At 46.3% G+C, this 27,688-nt stretch overlaps 1 protein-coding gene across 5 annotated transcripts in view; it reads right to left on the bottom strand.

Moving 5' to 3' along the window:
* LOC105284382 (CUGBP Elav-like family member 4) overlaps window positions 1–27,688 on the bottom strand; it is a 525,177-nt gene that overhangs the window by 468,610 nt on the left and 28,879 nt on the right. For all 5 annotated transcript variants that reach the window (XM_011347821.3, XM_011347822.3, XM_011347809.3 and 2 more), the window contains exon 2: window positions 10,285–10,367. The gene's annotated coding sequence lies outside the window, so the exon portion shown is untranslated. The remainder of the gene's footprint in view (window positions 1–10,284; window positions 10,368–27,688) is intronic.

The following is a 27,688-nucleotide window of genomic DNA, read 5'->3' as shown; positions in this document are numbered from 1 at the left end:
ATTCTACTGCTCTCATTCTTTTAATTAATCCTTATGATAAAAGTTAGATACTTAAAGATACATTGCTAATATATCTTTTTTACTATTCCGAGTACAATGTGCGATTTTAACTATGCATTAAACTGAAATTTCTCTCTTAGCAATTAACAATTATTAATTAGCTATAATTAATTTTTTGTCATAAGATATTTAACTCCTGATTCTCAAGACAGAATTCTTCGCTACTTTGAGGTGGAAGAAGAATCAAGAGAGAAAAAGAACTCTTTAGTCATATATCTCAATTTAATGACTCTCCCACGCCGAGGCGTATCATGGCCGAGCAGGCTCATGAGAAGAATGTTTCGTGCAACGTTTCGGCGTACGCGCAGGACGATCGATCGCGGCACGCAGCGGAGCAGCTCGCGCGCGAGGCGGATGCTGAAAATCTCGTAAAAGCACAAAACCGCCGCGTGCGCGCGCGTGGTGGTCGACGTACCAACGGAAAATCAGTCGTATACAAGCGCGTTAACGCGGCGTGCACGATATGTACCGGGTATTTTTAACTCAAGGTGGGGACATGCTCTCTCCCACGTGCCTGACACGACGTACGCGCGCGCGCGCCCACGGCTCGTACGCACAGGGCGCGCACGGAAAACGCGTGAATGTTTTATCGCTGACGCCATGCCAGCCCTTCTCCTCTCGCACGTAATGTACTGCCACCAAACCAGCGCGCGACTGGCCAGCACGGAAACTGGGGCAGAAACACAAAGCCTGCTTGCTGCCCGGTCGAGATACCGCCGACAATACCCTAAACGCACTGGAGAAAGGATACTCTTTCCATGCCCTTGCACGTAGAGAAGCACACTAATCTATCACTGATGCAAGTCTCGCTGAAAAAGCTCCGGAACATTTTCCCGGAGCGTTCTTGGTCGAACTCGTCTCGCGCGGCCGTTCTACGAGTGGACAAGCACAGCGAACGCTGCATAAAATCCAATTAGCCCACGTGTAAATTACGTAACGGGAAAAGTTGATCCAATATCGACTCGTACACGTTACGATTACGTGGTTACGTTGGCCCGGTTTGGATTAGCTTGACAGTTGCGCAGCGTGATACGCGAAAATCCATTAAACGAAATTGAGAACTATGCCGAAGTCATCCTCATATAGAAGACGGAACGAAGGTCAAATTTCCGCCATGCAGATTTGAGACAATACACTCATAACTGACGATCGTATCTTTATCTACACGATGACGTTTACACTCCCGAGGTAATTTTAGCCAAGTAAGCCTACAGAAATTGAGAGCGAGTCGATCTTTGTCGGAAAACCTAAAATGAACGTGATGTCAGCCTTTGGCTGGCTGGGTCGCGTAAATATTTATATTAGACACGTGCCGACGGGGCAATCGCGAAATGATTTAAGTAAATGGACGGTACGGATGGTGGCGCGGGGAAATCGGTCGGAAATATGGTAACGCCGGCGAGCAAAGAAAGTTAACCCGGCTGATAAATCTCGCCGATATTTCCTCCAATACTTTTGCTGTTTAAAGAGCAGCTGTCTGGAAATAGTAACGGCTAATGGTGCCTCGAGTGTTTGCACGATCATCGACTATTTTTAGGTATTCGCAGCGTGAATTTCGTAGCTGCCTATACATCTACATCCAACATCGTGTACACCACGTACTGCCTAATATATGCAGGTTTTCTTCTTTAAACGCGTAGAATACCGAGAAAGAACACTGCAACGTTTCACGCGATCCTTTTGCTGAGATTTATGTCGACTAATGATCACCAAATCCATAAGAATATCTATGAATGTGAATCTTTGTTTTCGTTTATTGGAGCAAAGAGTTATTTCTCTGTTCAATTTAATTTCATTTAATCCAATACCCTTCGTTTCAGGTAATCCTTATAGCGACGAGAAACTTACGATTTTGCCTTCGTGTTTAGTTTCTTTTTGCTTTTCTTGCATTGGAGTTTTCCTTACTTTCCACGGAACGGTTTACTACCCTTCGGGCGGCATTCGGCATCGCGACGTGGAAATAAGTTCGGCACCAGGACTGGCCACAAGGGGCGCGTCCTTGTTCGCCTCGGCAAACGGTAAGGGGTTTACTCGCGCAATTCCTATTTCCCGCGTTTCCCCGATGTTTTCCACGATCGCGGCGGGGCAAATAAAGTTTTCTCAATTTCCACGGGAGATCGAGCCGCCGCGCGCACGCGAGCGCACGGCGTGGAAATGCGCTTCTATGGCGTCGCGACGTTCACCGACGAAAGGTCGATCCGTGGTGAACGAGCTACCACGTCTACGACGTGGCCGAGTGTCGTCACGATCACGCTCTCGACGAAACGAGCTCTCTCCGCCTGATCAAATTCCTAAAAGTGGGACATTATTTTTCCGCCGGAGGGACGCATTCAATTTCCGTTTCGCGCTCGTTCGCGTCCTGTCTCTCGAAACTCCGTCAGGAATATCGCCAGCGATATTAGAAAATCGCGGCGATAACTTGAAAGAAAGGAAAGCGAAAAGCACGCATATGTCTAATCACGCAACGGGACAGAGAAAAGTATTTCTACAACGACCCTTTAATTTTATGGCAATTTTTGTTTCAGTCCTTTCATCATTAATGCCAAAAACCAGAAAACAAGCACACCTCGTAAAATTACCCATGCGAACCCACGAAAATAAACATAATGTACTCTCATTTGCACTAATATGCATTCATTTAAAATAAATGAAGTAACTAGTTAGTATGGAACAGTAATGGTAATTCTCTTACGCAGCGGCAGTTTCCATCAAGCGTAATTATTTCAGCATAAAAAGCGGAAATCGCATTAGCACGAGAATTCTTGGCGGAAAATATCGCGCTGTTTGAACGGCTTTGTTTTCCTGCGGAATTAAAAGGCGCCGCTACGGCATATTCCAGACGGCGCGGGTGTAAGCGGACAGGATCAAAGCGATTCGTGAAATCGCACAGCCGCGACCGATCCGGTCAACGTAATCCGGCCTGGTTCTTCGCCGTCACGTTGAGTTGTTTCAATTTTCCTATCCGAGAGGCAGTCGTTCCCTCCTTTCTAATTACTAGCTCAGTCCGGTCTAATTACCCGCTATGCTCGCGCACCACCGCGCCGGCAGGAAAAGCGGTAGTGGCTCGACGGACGGTTTTCTCCCCGCTCGGCAGATACGAGCGCGAATCGCTCGCAGCGACGAGGCTGGCCGCGCGAGTCAATAACGGGCCGCTCCGTTCCGTGATTTGCATGACAATCGGCCCGACTCGAATCGTCGACGTCGTCATCAGCGTGACGGATCTGCTCCGTCGTTCTCAAAGCAAAAAGCCTTTCCCTTCCCGTAAGCGCGTACGCACCGCCGTTCCATCCGAGCTTTTACCGACCTCTCGCTCCAGTCCTCGTCTTCTCCTCCTCGCCGGAACCCCGCCGTTACCGCGACAGCGAGTCGTCTCTGTCGCACGCGCGAGACCTGCACGGGATTCCGTCATGCTCTCGACCCGGCAAGTTAAGAGCCCTAATTAAATTCAGTCTGGGTACTCTTACCGAGCTCGGTCCATCGTTCATTAAGCGTCGGATCAAAGTGATATTCCCGTAAAGTAGTTCCACTTGGTGGTGAGGGTTCACCCTACCTACCACCCGGGCCTCCCTCGACACGTTCCACGCTCGCTACCGTCACACGGGGGTGGGAGAACATCGTGACTTTCCTCTGGAGTTGTAGGTGAATCTTTTATGCCGCCGTCGTACGAGCGATTAATTACCCGACCAAGTCGTTGTAAGATATTGTCCCACGAGTGAGAATAAAGAACAACGGAAGAGACCCGGCTTCGTGCTCCACGTAGAAATCTCGACCGTCACGCGAATTCTTAGATTACCGTGTGCGATACGCGTATCGCGTAACCCTAATTCTCTCGAAAGAAAAGTATTTTTCTGCTTTTTGTTCAAACTGATCTCGCACTGAATCTTGCTCAAATAAGTGCACTAATGTGAAGCGCAACAAAATATTCGAATAACTAAAACGTACGACATTCTCGCGATAAAATACAATATAATACAAAGGAAAAATAATCCTTAAATTTACATAGACTATTATCTGTTGTTAGTATTAGTATTAAGTATGGTCATACGCTTGACAACATTAAAAATTGAAAGAATTCAGTCCACGTTTCTTCCAAGTAGCAGATATGAAGTGTTGACAATATTGTATGATTTTAACAATAAGTAGAAATGATTTGTTCTATCTTGATTAAAAAATTATTAACATATATACATCTCTAGACATGTCATAGTTCTGTTTAGTTAGTAATATATTAGCCTGATAGTTTCATATTAGAGCGAAAACAAAACTGGCGCTTTTGCACGATTAATAGCCTCCGAATGAGCCATAGAAAGCAACGACTTGCAGCTGTTACGCAGAGAAGAGGAATGTGAATAATTAGCGGCTGATGTAATTCCCTGATCATTAATAATAATATCATTTCAAATATATTATTAAACGGAACTAGTGCTATATTTTACGACTACGTAATTATTATATCCCCATCTCTTTTTACGCTTAAAATTGCAAAAGAAACTTATCATACCATCATAAATTCATCGTACAGATAGGAAATTTCCGGGTAAGCGATGAAGTCGACCATGTTGACGCAGATGTTAAACTGATCACCGTCAACACGTTTCAAACGTGCGAATGGTAAGTAACACGACACTATTTCAGATCACACCTAAAGATTGAACTTGACAGACAAAACTCTCACTACAGCTCAATATGCGTAACTTTCGCGAGCTTCCTCTTCAGATTTTAATCACTACAGTACTATAACATGTAATTTCACTTGAAAATCGAATTATTATCTTTTTGATAAAATGTCAATCATACGAGATATGAAATATAAAACTATTCTCTCACTGCCATAAAAAAGATACACGTGCACAGAACTATTCGTTTACAACTTAAACTGTTTACACTCGCGTTTTTTCTTATCAGTAAGTACGTGACGTGTCGAATTTATCAGAATCATTATCCTTCAGATTCACGATGGCGAGCCACAAAGCCCATCAGATGCGCACGAAATCAGCCGAATTCTTTTCTTCGAAGCAGACGAAAGGAATAGTCGTTCGTCGCAGAATTTTCTGATACGTTGGATATGTAGCAATCTAACGCGAGACCAAGGGAGAAAAAGAACATGAGGGAAGAAAGTACGGCACCGAAGGGCGCGTGTAACTGCTCCCAGGGCTGTATCGCGGAAGTCGAAAGGGAAGGTCCACGAGGCGCCCACGAGGGTGGAAAGCGCACGATCTCTGTGTGCGCCCCACGCAGCCAGAGAACGGAGGGTAACTCGCGCGCAATATACGTATAGGTACGTCTGTATAGGTACGCGCACGTGTAAATGTCGGTCCCGCAACTGTAAATGTCTGTGTGTATAATACAGAGGAAACGAGGATCTGGCGGGCCGCGCTTGCGAACGAAAGCACAAGGGAGAGTAAGCTCGGTCACTGAGGCGTCGCCACTCCGCTTGTGCTTCTCCTCGGGAGTAACTCCCCCCTTGGGTTCCGATCCCCTACCATTTCCATTCCATCCCTCCTCGGTGTGCTCCGTCTTCTTCTGCTTCCTGCTTGTCTCTTCGCTCGTCTTGATATCGTTTCCCTACGAAAACGACCCCCCTCACCGTAACGCACAGCCAGACTCCTCGTAATTGTTGGATGGTCGCGACTCAAACCTCGTTCCAACGTCATCTCGGGACCCAATCGTCGCACGATAATTATGTAACGATCTGATGACATTTTACGCTATGCATTGGAATCGCAAAGACGCTACTTTCGATATATCTCGTTAACGGGTAATAAATTCCTGCTTGAATAGCTGAACGCGTCGTTACGAAAATAAAATAGGTCCATTACGTCATGGAAGATATTTAGTGTCTTACGAGAAAAATGTACGTGCGCGTGTAGGGAGCGAGCAATTTAACGTAACGGTGTATTATTTTTAGCCCAGGAAAAACCAAAGTAGCGATAAGCCCACGAAAAAGTTGGCCATTTTTATTGTTACACCGCTTGCAGGCGTGCGATGTGAATTATGCATAGTGGACAGACGGAGTGACTGAAATCGTTGAAATGTCATTGAATTCAAGAGTGGCGCAGGTGCACGTCGCGGTCGCAAAAACTTCGTTAGAAGGGAGCGCAAACAATGCTCGGCTACGGACAGCTCCGTTCTTTTCTTTGGACCCTCGTGTTCACGAGCGGCCCCGATCGCCCGTCCTCCTCCTTTTTTCAGAGCTCCACGTCGAGCTTTGCACGCGCAAGTATCGCTCGCCTTATGCAAATTCGCACGAAGTCTGTCCCTCTTCCCTCTTTCGTCCGTCCCCTTCCGTTCTCTCGCTGCGCTCACGTTTCTTTCCTTCTGTGCCGGCACAAACCTCCATGGCGCGACACCGCCAATTACACCCTCGTAAATCGGCCCGCCAATTTGTCACCCGCAATTCGTCTGTCTGAATTTCAGCGTGCCTTATCGCGTCACTCCGACGTCCTCGCCACTTAAACTCTCTCTCTTTCTCTCTCTTGTTCCTTTTCTCTCTTATGATTTCGACACGGAAAACGGAGGTCTCGAGTGGAAAACGGACGCGAGCTTTAATGCATTTTTTCAATTTTCGCCGCGGAACCATTGCCAAGTGATTACGCGCAAGGCGGAACATTACTTCCCGTGTATAGCATGCGACTCACGATGCCCCAAAATTATGCTTTCATTCCAATTTATTTGAATTCTATGGTGCCAATTTACCCCGTTCCGATCGATTTTTATAGTCCTCGAAGATTCAGTCACATCCGTTCCGTGAATACTATCGCGATCTTGAAATTAACACGCACGAATGGAATTCCTCTCTACAAGCATAGACTCGTGTAGAAATTTTTCTGTCGTTCGCACGATACCGGCGAACATCTGGCAATTTGTTAACGTTGGGGCTGCCTACACCAACACGACGGCCAAGATTCAGGCGCGGCTTACGAGGTAAAGAAAATAAACAGGAATTAAATCTGGAAGGCTTTATCGCAGCGGAACGTCCGAGGATTTCTATGTGGATTTGGTGCAGCGAATGAGGTCGACGAAAAAATATAGGAGATAAAAAGAGATAAATAGGGTAATAAATGTAGAGCGACGAATGACACGCTTTGGATTCACCGGATGAACCACACTACAAGGTGATGATCTTTCTCTCTCCGTGGGAGACGTCTCATCATTTCGATCTTTCATTTCAACGCTACCGAGTGACGTAATTCTTGTTTCATACGATTCGCTCACAATGTTGACAACTTGTAAGCTTGGACGATGAGCTTCGCGCTCTCGAAAAAGCGAGTACGTGCCATTAAATATAGCGTTCAAGAAAGGAACGACGTGTGAATCATCGGACATATGTATAGCAACAAGCTTTTGACACGCTAGGCACGCCAAGCCGCGCGAGAAGTATTACGGAAACGACCGGAAGCGGGCCGGCCGAATACTTTTCCGTCGCTGTTTCTCGTGCGCGCACGTGCAACGATCGCTTCCGCGCACAGTACGCACGAGCTAAGTATAGCCGACGCGTTGGCCGCCGGCATTGTTATTGCTTGTGCAGCGGAGCGGAGTGTGTTCGACTTTGGGATCCGTGTTTATGAAGGGTCCGTTTGCCCGGCCGAGTTATGGCCTCAGGTGTATTCGAGTATTACGATTACTCGAGTAATCGACAAACGGCCACCCTCGTAAATGCGCGCGCGTACAGTCGCGACGCGAGCGTTCAGACGCGCCTGCAGAAAGCGTCTTAGAAGCAGCCATGAATGAGATCGACGTCCCGAAGGAAGCTCCGGACGCTCCCGGAGCGGCTCGTAAAACCACCTCGGTGGATGTAAGCGCTTAGATTAAGATTTGCATAACCGTTGCCATCCACCGCTCGAAGTGTTTTAATGTCATCGGGCTAATGCATATATAGCTCGTTACATAATGCAGCTTTATGTACCAAGATTCACAGTCTGGATTCGCGCGCGCTAATCGAAAGCTGGCAATAACAGCGAAACCAAGTTGATGTAACGTGTATTCGCTTACTGCAAGGTCTTGCGCTGTCGGACGAGTTGTCCGATGTGAAAACCGTGAAAGTCTGACGAGCATCTGTTTAAATATCATTCTAGCCATCTTATCTTATCAGGATACGGTGAACGTGATAGAAGGTAAACGTGTCGATGGCTTGACAGCATTGAAAAGCGGTCAACTGTTCACATATGCGCTACTTTGTGTAATCGAATATCACAAAAGCGACCTTCTTAGGCCTTAAATTTTACTTTGTCATAAATGTATGCATATTCTTGCATTGGACAGGAAAGAGATGAAGATGAACATATCACAAGATTCGCGGAAGTCTCGTCCTTCCGGTAGCGTTATGTTCTAATTGAAAGACACGCTATTGATCGTACTTTAGCGAGAATTTTTGTAAGTCAGTGCAACAAGAACGAATATATATTTCCGTCGTCGAATTGCATGCGGGGCTAAACGCGCAATTTCGGACGGAGCGGTTTTGCCGCGACGCATATATCACTGGAATCGGACGTGCAGATTTTTTTCAGATATATCTCGCAGGCGGCCAACACGCGGAAACCGCGCGTGCATGCGAAACCAAAAACAAAAAAAAAGAATGCCGGCTCGTACGCGCGTATGTGCGTCTGCCTCTTCATAAAGTCATAACTCAACCGTACCCCGGGCGCACACATCCCTCGGCATAACATTTAAAACGATTTCCGCTGGCAGCCGTGCCAAGACCGTAGCGGCGTTGTTTCGGGGATAGATTAACGAAACATAACGCCAGTACTCGCTACGGACTTCCAAGGGATAGCTCAGATAATGGGAAGGGGCGTGTTGGCACCACTCTGGCAGTTAAGCAAGGTTCAGTGCCGGCAACGTCGCGGCTCGGGGCCACGATCGATGGAAAATTTCAGGAGTTTCGGCAAATCTTGCTCTTTGCAAAAGCTCGTTCAAATCACGCGAAGATTACATAAAATAAATATTAATATAAAGATACAAAAAAATATATCGAAAGAATATACCTTCAAGATTAACTGCATATGCTTCACGTGTTATTCGAGAGCTGGAATATCGCGCGTTATGAACGCCATGAATGTCCAGCCAAAAACCTCTCGAACGTACCGATAATATTGTATCCCCCTAATATCGCACGAGAGAGTTACATCGAGTTAGCAAGTTGAACGGCGGAGACGTCCGGCGTTTATTTATGACATTACTCGCCATAAATATGGAGGAGCCATCCATGCTGCCCATGCGGACAGTACGATTATGACGCACCGTTTCTTCAGCCTTACTTTCCGCCCTTGAGACGGCCGTCTCCATTCACCGCACGCGCGACTTAGGTGAATGTAAATGCACGAGGACGCGCGCTCGCCCCCAGATCCCATAGAAGAGAAATGCGAGATTTTCGTGTTACGGGGGGCGCGTAAAAACGCGTCCAACCGGCCCTGGTATTTGCCAAGGGTTTGGCGCGGAAAGTCTGATGATACATCGCGAATTCGCCGCGTCAGTGCAGCCACCCCCGAATAGCACGCTCCTTCCCTTAGCCGTCCGTCTCCTTCCCTCGCGAGTGGGCGTTAAGAGATTAACTCGTCACGTCGAGCCATTTTAATATCTCGAGTTCGCGAACGGGGAACCGCCGAAATTAGTCGAGGAAACGACGATACGGCTCCGGACCGGCGATAAGTATCCGTTACTGTCGTCGCGCACTCGGCGCTTTCCGCGCGAGATTCTTGATTAAGGGTGGTTGCGCGGTGGTCGTCGCGCACGTGTATACCCAATGGCCGATTGTTCGATGAGGTATGCGGTGGGAAATTGAGACTAAATAAATCGATGTTTTGAAGCTCTGTTCGCGGACTTGGAGCATCTCCAACGTCTCGGTGCGAAACGGACCGGAGCGAAGCGCCGCGCGCCGGTCTCGGCAGCTAATTTCCGCGTATTCGAATATTCATAATGCCGAGCGACTTCTACTTTACGACGGCGGTCGTCGAAATATAATACACACATACGCCGCACGTCGATGGCGCTCCGCGATTATGAGAAATGTGTCGTCTTTTTTGGAGTTTGGTCACTACGTCGGACCCAGCGAGCACACGTTCGCAATATGGCGACTAATGAGAGAGCGAAGGCTTATTAAGCGAGACCGAGATAAGATTTTCAGCGGCGGCAGGGGCGGGCACGACATGAAATGAGGTGGTATTACTGGAGTATAATTGGCTGAAAAGTAGGTAAACTGCCGTAGTAAATGTTGTAAACACTCACCCCTGGTAAAGTCCGCTTCTCATGCAGAGCGTTCTGGGCGCTGATTGCGCTGTCACGGCTGTAGTAGGTGAGGAACGCACAGCCTGTAACGAAGAAAAACAGGGTTCTTATCTGGCAAGGATTAACTCCTACGTCTTTGCGGTATAGCATCTGGGGGCCCTTACGTACCCCTTTATCATAAAAGCATCGGACGTCGGCGACGCGCAGGCACGCGAATTCGGCCGGGGTAATCACTTAGAGGAATATAACGGCGAGCGCGAGGCTTATCGGCGGTCGCCACGAGTAAAACGGAAAGCCTTTCTGCAAAGCTGGAAAAGTTGAGATCCGTCGAAATAAAAGTTTTACAGCGCTCTCGCATCAACTGGCGCGGAACGCGCCGTGCTGGAGCGGTCGATCGCACGGATACGCGATCTCTCGCGTTGTAGCTTACGTGACGCGAGTCAATGTGTTACCGTAATTAGCAGTGGGCCGCTGCGGAAAGTTCTCGCTGCGTAATTACCGGCGCGGCATACATTCGCCGAAACTTTCACGCCGCAATCTTTATGACGCACGTGGAGACCGTGCGCGCGGAGACCGGGAGCGGAAATGCGCGGGCCTCACGCGGTTTCGCATCGACCGTGTTCCCCGAAGCCGCGAGCGCGTGTCGTCGCGCGAAAATAAACGTGACGTTTCGCACTCCCGGCACGACGCCGACTCGCTCCGCCTCGCGGTCACCGTCCGCCATCGACCGAGATTTCGGCCATTGATTTTGTCAACAACGGAAGAATAATTTCTGCACGGATATCCCCGGGAATTCATCACTCGCGACGCATCTCGATTTCGTCGCGCGATACACCGTCACCCATAAAACACCGCCGCTTAATCGCGCCTCACGGAACACGTTATGCGAGTTCGCTACGCTATCATCTTCGTCAGATAGTAATATCGATGTAGCGACGGAAACAACCCGCCCGCACCCTCGAACGTCGTGCACACGCAAGCCCCGCGCAACGCTAGAACCAGGGCCGTTATCTCGTGGTTGATATAAATAGCCTTGTATTAGTCGCACTTCAAAAGTTCATATGTTCCTTATCCGCGACCATAAAATTGTATACAGGTTTGTAATTTATAAGAAGGACCTGTATCGCTCCAATAATTAACTTTGGTGAAAATTACCGCTGCTAAATAGTATATTTTACCTCGCAGAATGCTTCGCAGAAGGTCAACGTATGTAATGCAACCGTGCAAAGAACACAAAACGATTGCATGCGCGAGTACAAGATAATGATTAATATTCGTAACAATATCAGTTATTGAGTAGAATCTCACGTATATCGCGCAAAATAAAGATATCGGAAAGTAGATATCTGGCAGAATCAATTCCGTGCGGAGGACTACATTCGGTTTAAGAAATGGCCGATATCGTGGCGGGTTAAAACGATGGTAATTAACCCGAGAATTGGACGGTGCCTGAACCAGACCATTATCGGCTATCGCACTGTCGAGCAAACCCCTTGGGACCGCCTTCCTATCGGTCTGAGGATTTATTCAAAGGGCCTCTCGGTCCTATCTGATCACCATTTGACTATCTCAACACAGCGAGATGAATGTAAGCAAGCACGCGCGGCAAGAGCCGTGGACGTACCGGACGAACGAAATTGCGCGCGTATTTATGACACGGCTCTATCAGTGCGACTCTGTCACTTACGAAATTCATTAAATTCGTACGCCCACACGTGCAGATATAATTCACTAGCTAGTACTTGCAGTTTCAGCGCCGAAACTTAATGCCGATTGCAATGACAAACTATTATTTCTCACCACTTGTCTTGCGGATCGAAAACTTGGTTTACCTTTCTCGCAGTCGTATAATAATATATTAATCTCATCATAAGAATAATTATAATAATTTTAGAATTTCGTACTGTTTTGAATTTTTTGAATTTTATTATGGTTGATTACTGTTAATAGATTAAAAGATGCCAAGTGTGTTAATCGAGTAGAATACCTTTGAAAGCGTCAATACTTAAGTTTCTCTATAAATATTTCGCACAGATAAGAACTTGACTTCTTGGGTACTGTTTTACGGCGCAATACCCGAGACGTTTTAATCTCGAGCGAGGAGTGACGCAGTTTTATGACGACAGCGGGTGGGTGCGAAGAGTGCACCGAGCACGCGACAGCGGTTTCTCGCCCTGAGGAGTCGCATCACACAGACGAGGGAACGAGGGAAAGAGAAACACAGAGAGAGAATAAGAGACGCCCGTTGCGTTCGCTTGTAATTTTTCATATGGCACATCGCACGCGTTCATCAGAACTCGCTTGGTTATCGCCGTGATATGTCTCATTCGCACGTAAGGGGTGCCACCCAACCCTGAGGAAGTCCATGTAAAAGCTCGGTCGATGGAGAAGCGCAACGTGGAGCATGCTGAGCCGATTCGCGCGAGTTCGCGAGGGGTTGTAGCCTGCGGCTGGTCACGCCGCGCGTGCGAGTGCTCGACGTCAGATACGGTAACCGCAACCGTAAAACTTCCGGCCACTATTTCGGGGAAACAGCCAAAAATATTTATAAACATCGCAGCGCGCGCTTATCTTAATTGCGTTGGGACAAGCGGCTCTCCGGATTTGCCGTCGTCCCGGTACCGGCGGGAATAGAAAACTTCGCCGCGCCGGCAAATCGCACGCCCCGCGGGCCACCCGGGGATGAATTGGCTCCCAGCGACGCGAGCAAGAACGGGGACGATCGTTCCCTCACGGCGCTACGGCCGTGAATCCCTGTCGGTTTTTTAGTTAAATTCAATCTGCGAGCGGCGCGATATAGTCGACCCTCGAGACCGGGGAAATAAGACGCTGCTTCAACTACGAGGAAGTAGCCACTCGTAGCGCGGTAAACAGTAGTAAGCAAACGATAATTTGACGTGTACGTTTGACTTTGGAATCTGCTGTTTATTCCGTTACAGGGTTGCTTCCGAGGCGGCTATTTCCGAACTAGGACAGCCCGGATACTGTCCTACTGAACACAAACGATTAATTTTGAGGCAGTCTCTTTTCAGATATATAATTGCACTTTTATTTATAATCAAATTCTGCCACTCCAATATTCGTTGGAGCATGTACCTAACTATATTTTTATTGGAATATTGATTTTTTGTACGATGTATACACAGAGAGAACGCCCAAGGGGCTCTTCGCGTTTTTCCACTCTATTTATTTTTTAGCCCTAAAGTATATAAATATTGTACACATTCATATTCTCGTTTTACACAAAATTAAAAAACATTCAAGTTCTCTATATTACATAGTACTGATGCAATATGTAATGTAACGCAGCGTGTAATTAAACCTCATTTTTCATGCATGACCTGCAAAAAGCGATGAAGATGGACACAGAGAAATCGCTTCGTGTGATACTCTGTATCATCTATTTCTACTGCGAGTATACGCGAGTGGAGCGATGCATTATCACTGTGATTTAATTGGATTAATTATGTTATTCAAATATCTGTTAGTATTCAAAGCTTTGCAAAATTTTAATTATCATGTCCACGTTTCATAACGCGACAAAAGACAAAGCATGGTAATGGCATTGATCCATAATTTGCGAAGCAGATTTCGATTATTAAACCCATTATACATTGGTGTTTATTGATGGATCTGAAAGCATAACGCAAATTAAGAAAAGGCTTACAAAACAATTTGAAGTTGATCAAAAAATCACTTTGTTTACTTAAAATGCAAAAAATTTGGAAAATTGCAAATTCCAGCAAAACTTACCATCGATAAAACTCAATAGATGAATAATCATCGATAAACAGATAGATGAATGCCGGGCTTCCTTTGATCATCAAATAAGAAAAGAATTTTTGGCACAAAATTATCATAGGAAATGAGAAATTTTTTATAATGATCCTAAGGACAGAAAGCTGCAGAATCTCGTGTGCCTCTTACGATTGGTACACGAGATGTTCGCGCTCACGATCGTTCTCAATGAGACACCAGGGATCTCTCTCTCTCTCTCTCTCTCTCTCTCTCTCTCTCTCTCGGCTGCAAACACAAGTCTGATGCTGTTACCCCTATTCGACCACGTTTCCAAAGACCAAAGTCTCATGGTGGCTATCGTCGGTCAAAATCATCTTGTCAATTATCAAGATTCACGAGCAAACTCTCGATTAATGCACGTGTACGTTTTGTTTGTATTTCTATTGCGTGACATCCCAACCCATCGATTCAACATTTTTTTATAACGCATTTATTCAAGACATTCAATTTTTTAAGAAATGTGAGAGATGTAGGTATATATAAAAAGAAAAATGGAATAAAAAATGTAAAAACACAGGAGAGTGTTGACAGTGCATCGACATTGTAAAACTCTCCTTTTTCAGGCGAATTTCGGTTTCGCTACGTAGGGTAATTAACGCGAGGTAACGATTATGCTACAACTCCGGCACATCTCGCCCTCGACGCAGTCACGCCGCGTTAGCAGGCCCGCATCTGCAATTATGATAAGGCTTACGATTAGCTTGACAGCGAAGCGTCGAGTGGCGCAGCCTCGTGCAAATTGCAGATGAAGCAGCTATACGTTCGTCGCATCGGTGGTGTAGAAACAATTCGCTGATTCCAGATAATGAAACAGCTTGTCATCGGGTATGCGCACAGTCACCTGCGTGCGACGGCAAAGTTTCGCATTCAACTTTACGCATAGGAATGCACGAGGCGCGAATGATGATACAGATAAAGCAAATCAGCAGTGTAGAGAGAGATTCGTCTCGACGCCGCGTTTCCATGGCAAGGAAACGTGACAGGAACATGACAAAGTACATCGAAGCGAAGCGCGCGCGTATTCGCTGCGATGTCGTAGGCGCTGAATTTTCAACGAGCAAATCTAATTAATTCAATTGGGATTAATTATCCTCGACCACGAGCTGGTCCGTACGGGCCCGCTGATCCTCAATGTGCGAGACCAATTTGCTAGAACGACCATCGTGGCGATACGCGCCGCGTTTCTCGTGTTGTTACATTGATGCGAGTCTGCCACGATGCACCGCGTAGAATGTAGTAGAATGTAATCTCCGATGGCTGAGCATTTAAGTAAAGTATATGCGACATGCAAATTACATATTGAATCGATATGAATACAGATTATAAAATGCAAAAAAGACTTTTTGATTTACATATATGATCTTTTTTGCTTTAATGTATGCCATAAATTTTCTAGACTTACACTTTTGCGTAACTATATTTCTGGTCATTGCAACACGGAGAAAAGGAGTATGTATTACATATATTATATTATTATTATATTGCACGAGAAGACTTACAGACTTGCTACGACCTTTCGATTGCCTTGTCATGAAATCAAAGACATGTACGCAAATCTAGTGAAGCGGGTTATAGACTGTTTTACGCTGATTCAAGTAAGAGGAAATGTGTCTCTCAGGCAGGCATGGACTGCGAAGGTAGATAATCAAGTGGCTCTTTGCTCATAGTTGGACCGTACGCGAAGAGATCGACGGAAACCCCAGGAGGTACGAGACCGTGAAGGAGACTGGCTTGTGAGGTTTTGCCTATAAACCTGCCGACGTGTATCGCGAAGGGGAGGGAGAGACATATAGATAAAGAGAGAGCAAGGAGAACGAGAGAGAAAGAGAGGGATAGGAGATACAAACGAGAGTTGATGGCACCGTCCAATGTCGACGAGGGCCAGGCGAGGTGGTTAAAGGGGGTTCAAGAGTAGAAGAGCGTTTTATTTGCGAGGCAATGCGACGGCTAATACACCAGTCACTGGACAGCGTCCAAGTCATAAAATGGATTTTATGACGCCGATCGATACAACGAGATCTCTCTGTCTCTCTCTTTCTCTTTCTCCGACAGTTGCCGTTCCTCTCTCCTGCTCTTCTGTCGGATATGCCTGCCGTGATGCCTATGTCGGTCCGTATACCTTTCGGGAGAGATGATTCTTTACAAGTCCACCTCGTTTTCATTCGAGCATACACCACATTGCGAAGGATTCATCTTTTGAGACGAACAGATAAAATTTAGATTGATATCTATCACTGAAACTTTCTTCTCTCTATCACAGGGGATAAGTAAAAAAGTAGTTTACGAATAACAATTAATGGCACTTAAATAATCTAAGGCAAGACATTTCAGTTAAAAAAGTAAAACTTGATGATATTCAGGATGATTCTCCTAACGCTTGAGTCATCTTAGTATTGCATGTCGAAAATCAGAAAGTAAAAGTTCACAAGTGACACGGGGAACAAGAATAGAAAGTTTCCTGACCGCGGGGTCGAAGAAAGAGGTGCGTCACCCCAACCAAATTGCTCTTAACCAGGTACTAGGAGGTCCGGGATGAGGATTTTACGGTCCTCTTAATGAATTGAAACGAAATGAGCCTCCGGCAGACTCACTGGTCGCACCCACACATCACCCGTTATAGTATATGGAAGTCGTCGTCGAGCGGCTTGCCGGAGACCATACAGAGGTGAAATTTGCATCTTGGGCGAAAATTGAAATGCACCGGTACAATGGACAGGGAAGAGTGTCCTGCGAAATGACTTTTATAATAGGGACGCAGGTAATATAGCCGTGACGGGACGAGAAGCGTTTTCAACTGATGGTACATACCCCTTACACATTGTCACCAAAGTTTACGTGTATACGTGCGCGCGCGCACGTTGCAGCTCTGTACACGTAGACGCATCACACCGACACATCTCGGAAGAGATCTCCGTGCCGGTGTTGCGCACCCACGCTTGCGATAGCCCGGCGTGGTAATGGTTGTCCATGACAACGGAATTTTCTCCGTTGGAGATCCTCGCGTATACACGGACGATGATACACGCACACGAGCGTGAAATGGGAAGGTGGAGGGTGCGCTGACGCCCGCGTTTGTGTGCCTCTCTCAGCCGCACGTCGACGGCACCCTCGGTGTTGCGCAGAGGAAATTGAAATATGCAAATAACCACAGCACAGCTAGGTGGCTCCGATTCTGCGAAGGTTGATGTTGGCATCCTCGGAGTATCGGCGTATCGTTGACGCATACTGGACACTCCGCATCGAAAACGTGCTTTTTGAATATTGATAACAGAGCGAATTTTACTCCCAACACCTTCATGATCGCTTCCACCACACTGTGTGAATCCTGATTGCCAGCTGTGTCCGTCGAGCGCCAACAATAGCGAGCGCCGTTACTATTTTAAGAAGGCGATCGCTCGTCCAATTCGCGGAGGACTTATGGATTGCGTTCCATGTCGAGCCGTTATTCGGAGCGAGGAACGTACGTCGCAGATGCATACATTACGAGGCCACACGCTCAGACTTCCGCGTCGTTGAGTGCGAATGAATATTCATCCGTTCCTGTTTCGTCTTTGCCGGTTGTTCCCGGCGATTAGCAACCGCGCTATTATCGGACGTTACGTTAATTCCATTCTCCACGGTACACTTTGTAAAAGTTAGCCTCGTGACATCGAAACAATGTGAATTTGAAGTTCTCTCAGAGAGACAGAGAGAAAGAGAAAGAGAGAGGAGGGAGCAAGGAAAGCAAGAGAGAAAAAGATCCTCACGCCACCGCAACCACCAAGTCTCGGTCCATAAAGCGGCGAGTGCGCATAAGTGAAGTGGTCGCACGAAACGGAACGATAAACCCACTCTTTGGTATTCTGCACCATCGACTTTCGCGACAATCGCTTGCAGTGCTCGCAAAGAAATGTGCCAACAGAAGCTGGATCACATGGCGAAGAAAAATATTCGCGCGCATATTTTAAGGAGAAGTGCAACAATTGAAATTGTAATTAAAGTTTTCGCGTGCTTAACTTGAAAGAAGCACGTGCGATCTCCTATAATTATAAATAATAAATGGGAGTATTTTTCTATTCAATTCGCTTTTCCATTTCTTAGGAAGATTGTGCATGAAACGCGCTAGCTTTACCTGTCCTAACCGCAACTATTGGTATGGTTACATCGGCCCTATATGATGCAGTGTCATATGACCTGTGAAATCGTTCTCGTCGGCAAACCTCTGTTCCGGATCCGATCAAAGGCGGAACTCGATCAAAGATTGTCGGCCTTTGAGAAACGCTTTTGACCCACACTGGACAGAAATAGAACCGGTCAGTTCACTCAATCAATAACCAAATCGACGAGTCCACTGAATCATGTCAGAGCGATTATTAACGATGCCACAAATAATAACTGTCATTTTGTGAAGCAATTTCTTTTTCCTGTTCGATTATATTAGTAGAATGTGAACGAAATGGCTTGAAAAATAACGTAAAATGAATGTTATTCGCGCGATTAATGCATAGTTATTAGTATTCTTTACGTTCCATGAATCAAAAGGTTTATTCAAGTATTTTCCGCGGTACTTCGAATGGTGGTTCCATCTAATTGACCTTATTGCAATTATTAATAGACTCTGGCCTTCTCCTTCCGCAGCATTTTCGCTCGTTTCCTTCGTCCCATTTTCTTCCTTATAAATACGTTTCGAAGCGCAGCATTAACGTAAAATGCTTCATTCAAGGCAATTTTTATTCAAAGCGCGACACTCAGGCAGCACTGTGACGCTTACTTTAAATCTGGGTTTTGAAAGTCGCGGATAGGAGAAATGTAAAAATAGTTCACACACGCAAAGTTATTAAGTCTCCGTAAGGGCTACTTTGCCGAAGCATTTTCATCGTGCGTGAGTAAGATTCGCCCTTCTTCCACCTTCCTCTTATCTCAATCCCTTTTCCTCTAGGTTTATTCTCCCTTTCTCTCTTTCCTTTCTCTTTCCTTTGCACATCTCCCCCGTTTTCCTTCCTCTTCACATATCCGTCCTGCTACCCCTTCTTACAACGAAATTAAATACTGCACCGGAAAATCTCTGAGAAGCTGCTCCTCGGATATTCAGAAGCGTCTTGGATGCACTGCCACGTCCAATTTCAACTGCTTGGCCTGTATGCTATACCGCTATAGACGAAGAGGAAGGAGACGATACCACGGACGAGACGGCGAGAGACGAGATGCATAAAATGAAGAAGAGGTAAAGAGAAGATTTTCAATATCACAAATAATTCCGAAATAAAAAGAATACTTTTTTCGATGAAAAAAATATCTTACGACAGGTCAAAAATCTTCAATCAAGCTCAGTGTTCAGATTGCATTTATTAATTTTGATAATACCGGCTGTGTGACGCGTGTAGAACGCAGCGAGCATATAGTCTTAAGCTTTAGATACTTCGCTTATATGTATATATCTACGGCCCTTCGCTACCTACGCGTTACCTATGTGCAGACATAAATATGTACTTAGCCAGGATTAAATTATTTGCAGAAAGATGAAACGGGTCTGACCCGCATAGCTTCATTTCTCCAGACATCTTGGGTTGCGCCTACCGCGTGTCGATGGAAATATGCCTCACAGGCAACTCATTGGTCTTTCCAGTGTCGACATCAGATGTAAATGCCAGAGCAGAATTAAGACATTTCATAGACCTTCGAACACGGCGATAATTTTAAGACTATGCGCAAAGAATGTTGAAGATGAAATGAGAAACTAGAAAAGAGTAATGTTTCTTTTTTTTAGATGATACTCATTTATTCACACTTTTAGAAGATAATATGTACGACGTGACAAGTAGCATCAATGTTATCGTGACTAAGCCATAAATATTAGGTCAGTGTATAAGTTCTTGCTGATGGGTCGATGAATAGATCATTTCAAAAGATGACTCCTTTCCACGTGTATTCGCATGTTGCCGGAAGGATAGGAAAAAATGGTAGAAAACGATGGAAAATACTTTGATTGATTTATGCTATACATATATTAATACTATTATATATAACACATAATCAAGTAAGAAATAAAATTAAATATAATTCTCGTTGATAATTAAACATAATTAATCGAGTATTAAATTTTCACAGTCGTGTCAGAAGCGTTTTACACACTTGCACAGTGTAAAATAGCGCGAAAGATCGTATGAACGGTTGCGGATATAACAGTCATTCGCGATGTATTCTGTTCGCTATAGAATTCCGGCTTAATATTTCATCGGCGACCGCTAGAACGCAAGTATGACTTATGCGAGTTTAATGACCAGCGCGGCATTTAATTCGAACATTTAATAATTCACGACGGCCAGGACGAGCCCGTACGTCGCATATCGTAATGCTCGCATGCACACGACGTTCGAAAGCCCGAGTGTCGGTTTCCAGTGGGACCATGACAATGCGTTGTATTACACCGGTTCCTACTCAGGTCGCGCGTCTCTCCGATCTCCTCTTTCTCCGTCCTCCCGGCAAGAGTTAATTCATTCTCGGCATACCTCGCACGGTGAACTACGTAGGCCATCCTTCCCCCACGAGATATCTTGTTTCCAGAAGGATGCGTACGAATTTGGCACACGTTTCTCCGATTTGCATCTATATGAATAGGCGCGGATTACGGGATTGGAATAAATTTGACCAGCTAAGTGAGAGAGCTCGGCAATTTATACACGGATATACAGGCGGACGCGTGCGTGTCTCTATACATGCATATATAACATGCACATACATACATAAAAAAAGTAGCGTCAGGTACACACATGCGACCGAGACGCGCTATAAAACTTGATTATGCTGCGATTTGTTCGACCGCAGTGATGGACAGAGAATAAATCACTTCTGTGATTACTGTCTCACTGCTGAAATTGCGAGAATTCAATTGAACACATCCGGAATATTACATGTCTTATTCCTTCGACGAAAATTTTATACACGCTCTACATATTATTTACTTATGTTGCAATAATTCGGCTGCTGATACAAGGCCGGCCAAATGATTCGCAAATTCGTTCATCATTTTTGGTTATCCCCGGTTTCGTTTATGACCGTCGTCGCCCCGGACCTAACGGTACCTGTCTATAATGCCGCCGTCGGCTGAACGAGAACTTATTACGATCCGTCATTTTGTCCGTTCGCCGCTCGTAACAAGCATCTTTTACGACACCACGTAAAATGGGAAGAACGATGGCGCGGCGCCATAGACGTTGATTGTCGGGGGACTCTCCTCCCTCGCGTACTCTCGTCGCGTCCCTTTCTTTATCCTCTCGCGGTTGCACTGCTCTCTCCGCGCTCCACCACCATGGAGGAAAGGAATGATAGTACATTCCCTAACGGTGGAAAACCGCCATCGCGCTGAACGGGCGCTCGGGCACGGTGGTAGAAAGACGTTGTTAGGACTATTGCTCTCTGTCCGAATGAAGGACCGCTCATATTTACAAGCGACGGTAGCAAATGGTCGAAACGGCGTGAGAATGAGGGACGGCGGGGGTGGCGGGAGCGGTCGGGTGAAACATCAAGGGAACGAACCCGTCAAATCGGCCTGTGGGACCCGGCAACGATTCGCTTCTCTCTATCCGCTCCCCAATCTGCGCCATTTTTATTCTCACCCGCCCTGCCCGCGCTCTAGGGGCGGTTGCATCCTCGGAATTCACTCGGGTGTTCTCATCGAACGTTTTTCGCTCGTCACGCGATTTGTAGCAGCGGTGATTTTTGACGAGATAAGGTGGAGATAGAGGTTCGGCGCACTTGACGGAACAAATGGTCAAATGCTTCTAACAGGATCCATCGAGGCATCCATCTCCCGCTCGACGTTGATACATATTGTGTATCGAAAGTCGCGCGGTTACTCGAGTTTCCCGACGAATTTGAAATCGATACTTTTTCAGGAACGATTCAATTAAATGCCAAATTTGCTCGTGGCATTTTGGTCTCCAATATACGAAATCTAAAACTGAATTTTAAATTAAAGTTAAAATTGATTATTCTTGATGTGAGATAATCACATCAAGAATAATCCTGCAATTAAATCTATCAACTTACTTATTTATTTCATTTCATCATTTCAAACATTAAAACACCTTCAAACGATAAATCGTACTGGAAAAAAGAGACTTTAGAATTCTGGCATGTCAGAAGTTCACAGAAAACGGTTGGACCATGTCAGTAGAAGGAAAATTGGAACAAGTGTGCCTTAGGCAGACACTTTTGGAAAAGCGTGGCCTGAATGAAACGTCAGCCGACAACATGAAAACCGTTTGAAGAGTGAAAATAGCGCCGTTAAAGTAGAAACAATGTTACAAAAAATAATTTTACTTAAAAATTAGAAAAAAATACGAAAACGAGAAAGTTTATTCACACTATTTACTTATTTATGTATATTCCTTTGATCAATAAATATATACTTAAATACTCGTTAAATAAATAGTCGTATACGTGTCTTCTCTGTTGAAGAATTCTTCAGCTCTGACACAAAGTGCACAGATCAGCGTTGCAGAATCCCCGTTGCTATTCCGTAATCTGGAAAACGCCACGACCTCTCGTAAATTCGTTAACGGTCAATCCGTACAAAATGTAACGGGCGGACAGTTTCACACAGCAGCTAAATAATGCTTCCACTCACATCGTGTGGCGTTTTCTCTTTCCTTTTTGGCCCATCCCGACCTCAACACTCCCCGTCCCTCTATCCATCGCTCGTGTTCGCATGGATATTTTTATGAATCCATCGATGTATGAACACATGCAATCGTTCGCGTTTATTGTTTTTGTCGGGCCGGCTCCGACGTCGGCCGAATTTGCATATTTTGTACCGAGCCGACTGTCCGGTCTATTGTGTCCAACCGACTGCCGAATTGCTCCACATCGAGCATAAGCTCGAACTTTTGCATGACAATAAAAGCCACAATAGTATCGAACATGTTCGAGCATTCTCTCTTGTATCGCTGACGAAAACTCGCATAAAGATAGATAGATAGATAGATATTTATTTTATTGTACTGTAAAGAGAGAGAGAGAGAGAGAGAGAGAGAGAGAGAGAGAGAGAGAGAAATTGTTATGACAGCATATCGAAACTTGAAATTAGAAATTGCAAATGCAATTTCAGAACATATTTAAACCAAATGACATCTGCGACTATTTGCGACGTTATTTAATGATTTGGCGGATACCAATATAGCTTTTGATCACTGTTGCTTTATCGTATTAATCTAGACATTAATAACCAAACAAAATCGAGTTAGATATTATTCAATTTAAGATTTGGATATTTCTGCGGAGCTATTTATTATTATACGCAACGTTCTGGTCATTTGTTGGAACAAACGCGACATGGATTCGCGCTCGTATATATAGATCAATCGCGATATGATTACGGACACGTTTCGATTAAAATAAGTCATCCTGCCACTTTTATCAACTTTACGAGCGCTGTCCGGGCGCACGTGAATTATCTGTCGCGCTTCGCTTTCACCGTTACGATGATGTATAGGCGGCCGCATAAAAAATGTGAACGAGAGAGCCACGTCGGAGAGGCGATATCGTGAAAAACGGGACTTTCGGGATTGCAGCGTGTACGGACGGACAAATAGTTCGATGGATCAAGTTTTAATGACCGGAACAGCCGAATGCCGACGCTGCTATCGAGCCATTGACAAACCACTGCGGGTTTCTGTTGCTAAAATGAATCGCGCCGTTATTTGCGAACGCATAACATTAAAACGGCCGCGCAACCAAGAGCGCAACGCCGTTATCGCGATAACAATAAGTTTACCGATACGATTGTATCCTTTGAAACCAATATTGGCAGCGGTATTGATTGCGACCAGGCGATTCCAGAAGACTTATATGATTGACGGCGATTTGGCAATGCAGCGGTACTAATGCCAGCAGCCGTTTAAAAGGACATATCTGCCACTGCAAATCTCGTTATCTTCGTTCGCATCGCGAAAATGCAGCTCAATTCGCGTTTCAATTTGACATATCCGAAATAACGTTTCAAAGATACATGCAATAAAATGTTTCCTCGCTTTTTATATAATATACTGAGAAATTGTACGTGGATGATATATTGATACACGGAAGCAGTTTCAGATTGCCCGATTGCCACATTTGCTGCTTCCCCGTATATTTTGTGCCAGAATTGAACTGACTGAGTGTACGCAGATATGCCTATTATACTTTGAACCTTGAAGAATCGCTTAACGATCATTAGAGATAATCTCGATCCGTTCGAGAGCAACTCGAAGATTCAAGAGAAGTACCGCGCAAGCCGATCTTTTAGAGAAAGGCGCGGGTCATAAACGCGCATTGCCGTCGCACATTCAGCGATACGAGCTCCGGTCCAGCGCTTCAAGTGTGAGTCTGAGAACGATTAAGGAGCTCCCGTACGTATGAGCTTGTCGACGGGAAACTAACGTACGAGCGATCGATGACGCGTGATAAAAATACACTCGAGTCCAGGGCGGCGCGACGCGTCGTTTCGGACGATAAATCTCGCGGTTCTAACGCAAGGACCAGATAGAGACACGTGTCCGTTAATGGCTGGCACAGTCACCGGGTGGCGATCATTGCCAAGTCAACCTACGGCCGCCTCTATCCCTCGCGGCTACGTGCACGGCTTTCCCAAAGCTCGGCTTCCATTCCGGCATCTGTCCGCAGGTACCTTCACGTAGGCGCCGCGCGTGTAAGTATAATATATACGTATATATACGTCCGCATCGAGCGTATGTACGTATAGCTATTGTGTGTTGCGGCGCATCTCCGTGTAGGTATAAACCGGCGGATTCTCTTTTTGCGGCGGCCGGTGCGAGATCTCAACAAGGTAAGCGGACACGTTCCCCGGAATCGGTTCGGGCTTCGGCTTACCATGAAATCAGATTCGACTTAAGGTCCAATTTCGATAATTCACGGATGAAATACCGCCGCGGAATCTCAAGTCATGCGGCGGCCTGCTCGATGCGCCTTCGCGCGTTCGATAACGCGGCTCCTCGACAATATACTCGAGCGATTTCGAGCATCCTTCGCGTAAGAAGTCAATTATCGTGTGATTGGATTTGAGTTTGTTCCAACGAGATCAGCAGCGGGAGGAAAAGAAGGCAGCAAGGTAGCAAATGCAAAAATAATCGCGGAATGTTCGATAAGGTCAAACGTATCGTATTGTACCTCATCCAAGTAGGTCGCATTTATTAAACGGTTCTAAAGTAATCTCGAAAAGTGGTAGTTTCCGTGACTAGTGTGTTTCTTCCGATTACCCCGTAGGAAATATACAACTGAGTGAGTAGAGACTGCGTGACCGCGGAATTAGGAACGCTGACCAGGAACCACCGCGGAGGCAAAGAAAATAACGATGCTTAAATCGGCCGCGGCACGAGGCACATCCTTCTATCGCAAACTTTTCTCTCCAGAGGGTGGGACAAAAAAGGAATAAGCGCCTCGGACGAGGCGATATCCCTCGGGTTTGATTTCTCCGGGTCGCAATCCCGCCCGGCAGATTCATTGGCTCCGTTTCAATTCCGGCCAGCGGATCAAACGCCGACATGCGGTCGTCGGGTGGCTGGCTCGCCAAGCGGGCAGAAGCGAGGCGGCGGTGGTTGCTTTGTGCCGTCGAAGGCGGTGGCGACGACGATGCCCGACGTCGACGCCGCCAGCGTCGCCACCGCCGTGCCGCGCCACGCCGCCGTCGTCGTCGTCGTCGCTTGCAGGAACGATCGTCACCGTCGCGCAACGTCTAACTGGCGACAGCGACAAAGGAGAGGGCCCGGGCCGCCACCGTCAACGACGCGACTTGGCAACTCGTCAAGAAGCTTGTAACCCTAACTGTGCCATTGTGCACGAGGCGCTCGCTGGAAACTCCTTTCTGGTCGGGCCTGCTGTTTCGAGCCTTCTTTGTTTCCTCGGAGGGTGAACGCGCCTCCGTATCGGAGGCGCGCGTGGCATCACAGCAGTTGTCGTCAACCATCGCTTCGCCCACGCGAATGGACTTTCTCGTACCTCGACGCGTGTCCGAGACCGTCACAACAACGGCAACGACGACGGTGACGACATCGTCGAGCCCTCCCCTCGCACGAAGCGATGAAGCGGGGAGAGATCCCGACAAAAGCGCAATATCATCGCTTGTCAGCCTAACGCGCTTAATTACTTTTAGGGCTTCCATGAAGGCAATTACGTGTCCGCCTCGTCGTTCCGTCGTCGCAAATATACTTAGGCCACGTGATTCGTTCGCGAGAGACGAATAAGTATTTTACATGGAAACAGCCACGCGAATTTCCGGCGCGCAATCGCTGCGTCCAAAGTAAAATTTGTAGTCCCAGAATAGTCGCGGCGACAAGTTAATCGTCGTTGCGAGACGTGGTTTGCCCGTCGACCGACGTTTGTCGAAAAATGAGAGAGCGGGGACTGCGCGCTCTACCTGACCGAGACGTGGGAGCGGAGTGAGATACGATCGGCGATTTCGTTGTGCCAACTGGTCTGTGCACATCGGGGTGCACGCGAAGTGTACACATTTAGAACAACAAGTCTTTTTGAGCAGATGGTGCGCATCGGCACTCCCATAAACAAGCCGACGCCGTGGTCTATAGTCACCAACCTCGTTTCTTCGTTCCTTCCCGGTCTGTCCTTTTCTCTCCCTCTCTGTCGCTCTCCTTCCATCTCTCCCTCTTTTTCTCTTTCTTTTCCTCTTCCCTTTCAATTCGTTCTTCCTGTTTCTCTCGCTGCCATTTCTCTTCCTCCTTCCGCTCACCGCCGTTTTTCTTTCTTCTTCTTCCGCCCGTTGTTCTACCACGTCCAAGGAAAGCCAATAAACCATCGAATTCCTCCGGTATATTGCGGGAGACTCCGAGCTGTGTGTGCCGCTTGGAACCAGCAACAAGTCCCGCGCTCTTATATTCCGCGAGTCGTCCCTCCGCCTGAGCAGACGTTCGTACTTTCGCAAATTACCGGCCCGTGGTTACGTGCACGCTCACCAGCTGCGAAAGTGGAGCGAGAGCAAAATCGAACAGAAAAAGAAAAGTAAAGTGATATACATATATGTATACGGACAAGCGTTGTTGGGAGTTACGTGAGTCCCTTCCCGTGTGTGTGCCGAGGGTGCGCAGGATCAACCGAAATGACATTGTGCGAAAAGTTTGTGCGTGCGAGGGTCGACGATATTATTTCATCTAGGTACCAGTCAGCAGAACGATTCCGCTAACGCCGAAGTTTCCTGAGATATAGAAGTATATTCGGCCGTATAGGTGATGGCGTTTCACGTGCTTCATTTCATTGATCTCTCTTGTTATCTCTTCTACATCTTAATATGTAAAATTAGAAATTCGGATTTAATCTCGATATTTTCTTTTGCGATATTTCTAATAAAAAAAGGATGAAAAAGCTCAAGGGTACAATATACACTTGTGTGACTTGTATAGAAAGATTAACTTGCGATCAAAGATCATTGACGTGATTTACGATGCCACCGCACGTTTTTCAAATTTTCCGAGTCGGAAACAGTTATTGATGGTAATAAATGTCTCACCTCAAATGGGAAATAACAACACCCTCGACAATGCGAAGATAGAAGGGTGTTCATGAGGGGTGCTCTCGGCTCGGTTATAAAACTTATATAATATCTGGCTGTCCAATCTCC

Source organism: Ooceraea biroi, chromosome 7 (assembly GCF_003672135.1).
Source record: "Ooceraea biroi isolate clonal line C1 chromosome 7, Obir_v5.4, whole genome shotgun sequence".
Taxonomy (NCBI): Eukaryota; Metazoa; Arthropoda; class Insecta; order Hymenoptera; family Formicidae; genus Ooceraea; species Ooceraea biroi.
Note: the sequence above shows the minus strand (reverse complement) of the source record. Positions and strands in the feature narration are given on the sequence as shown.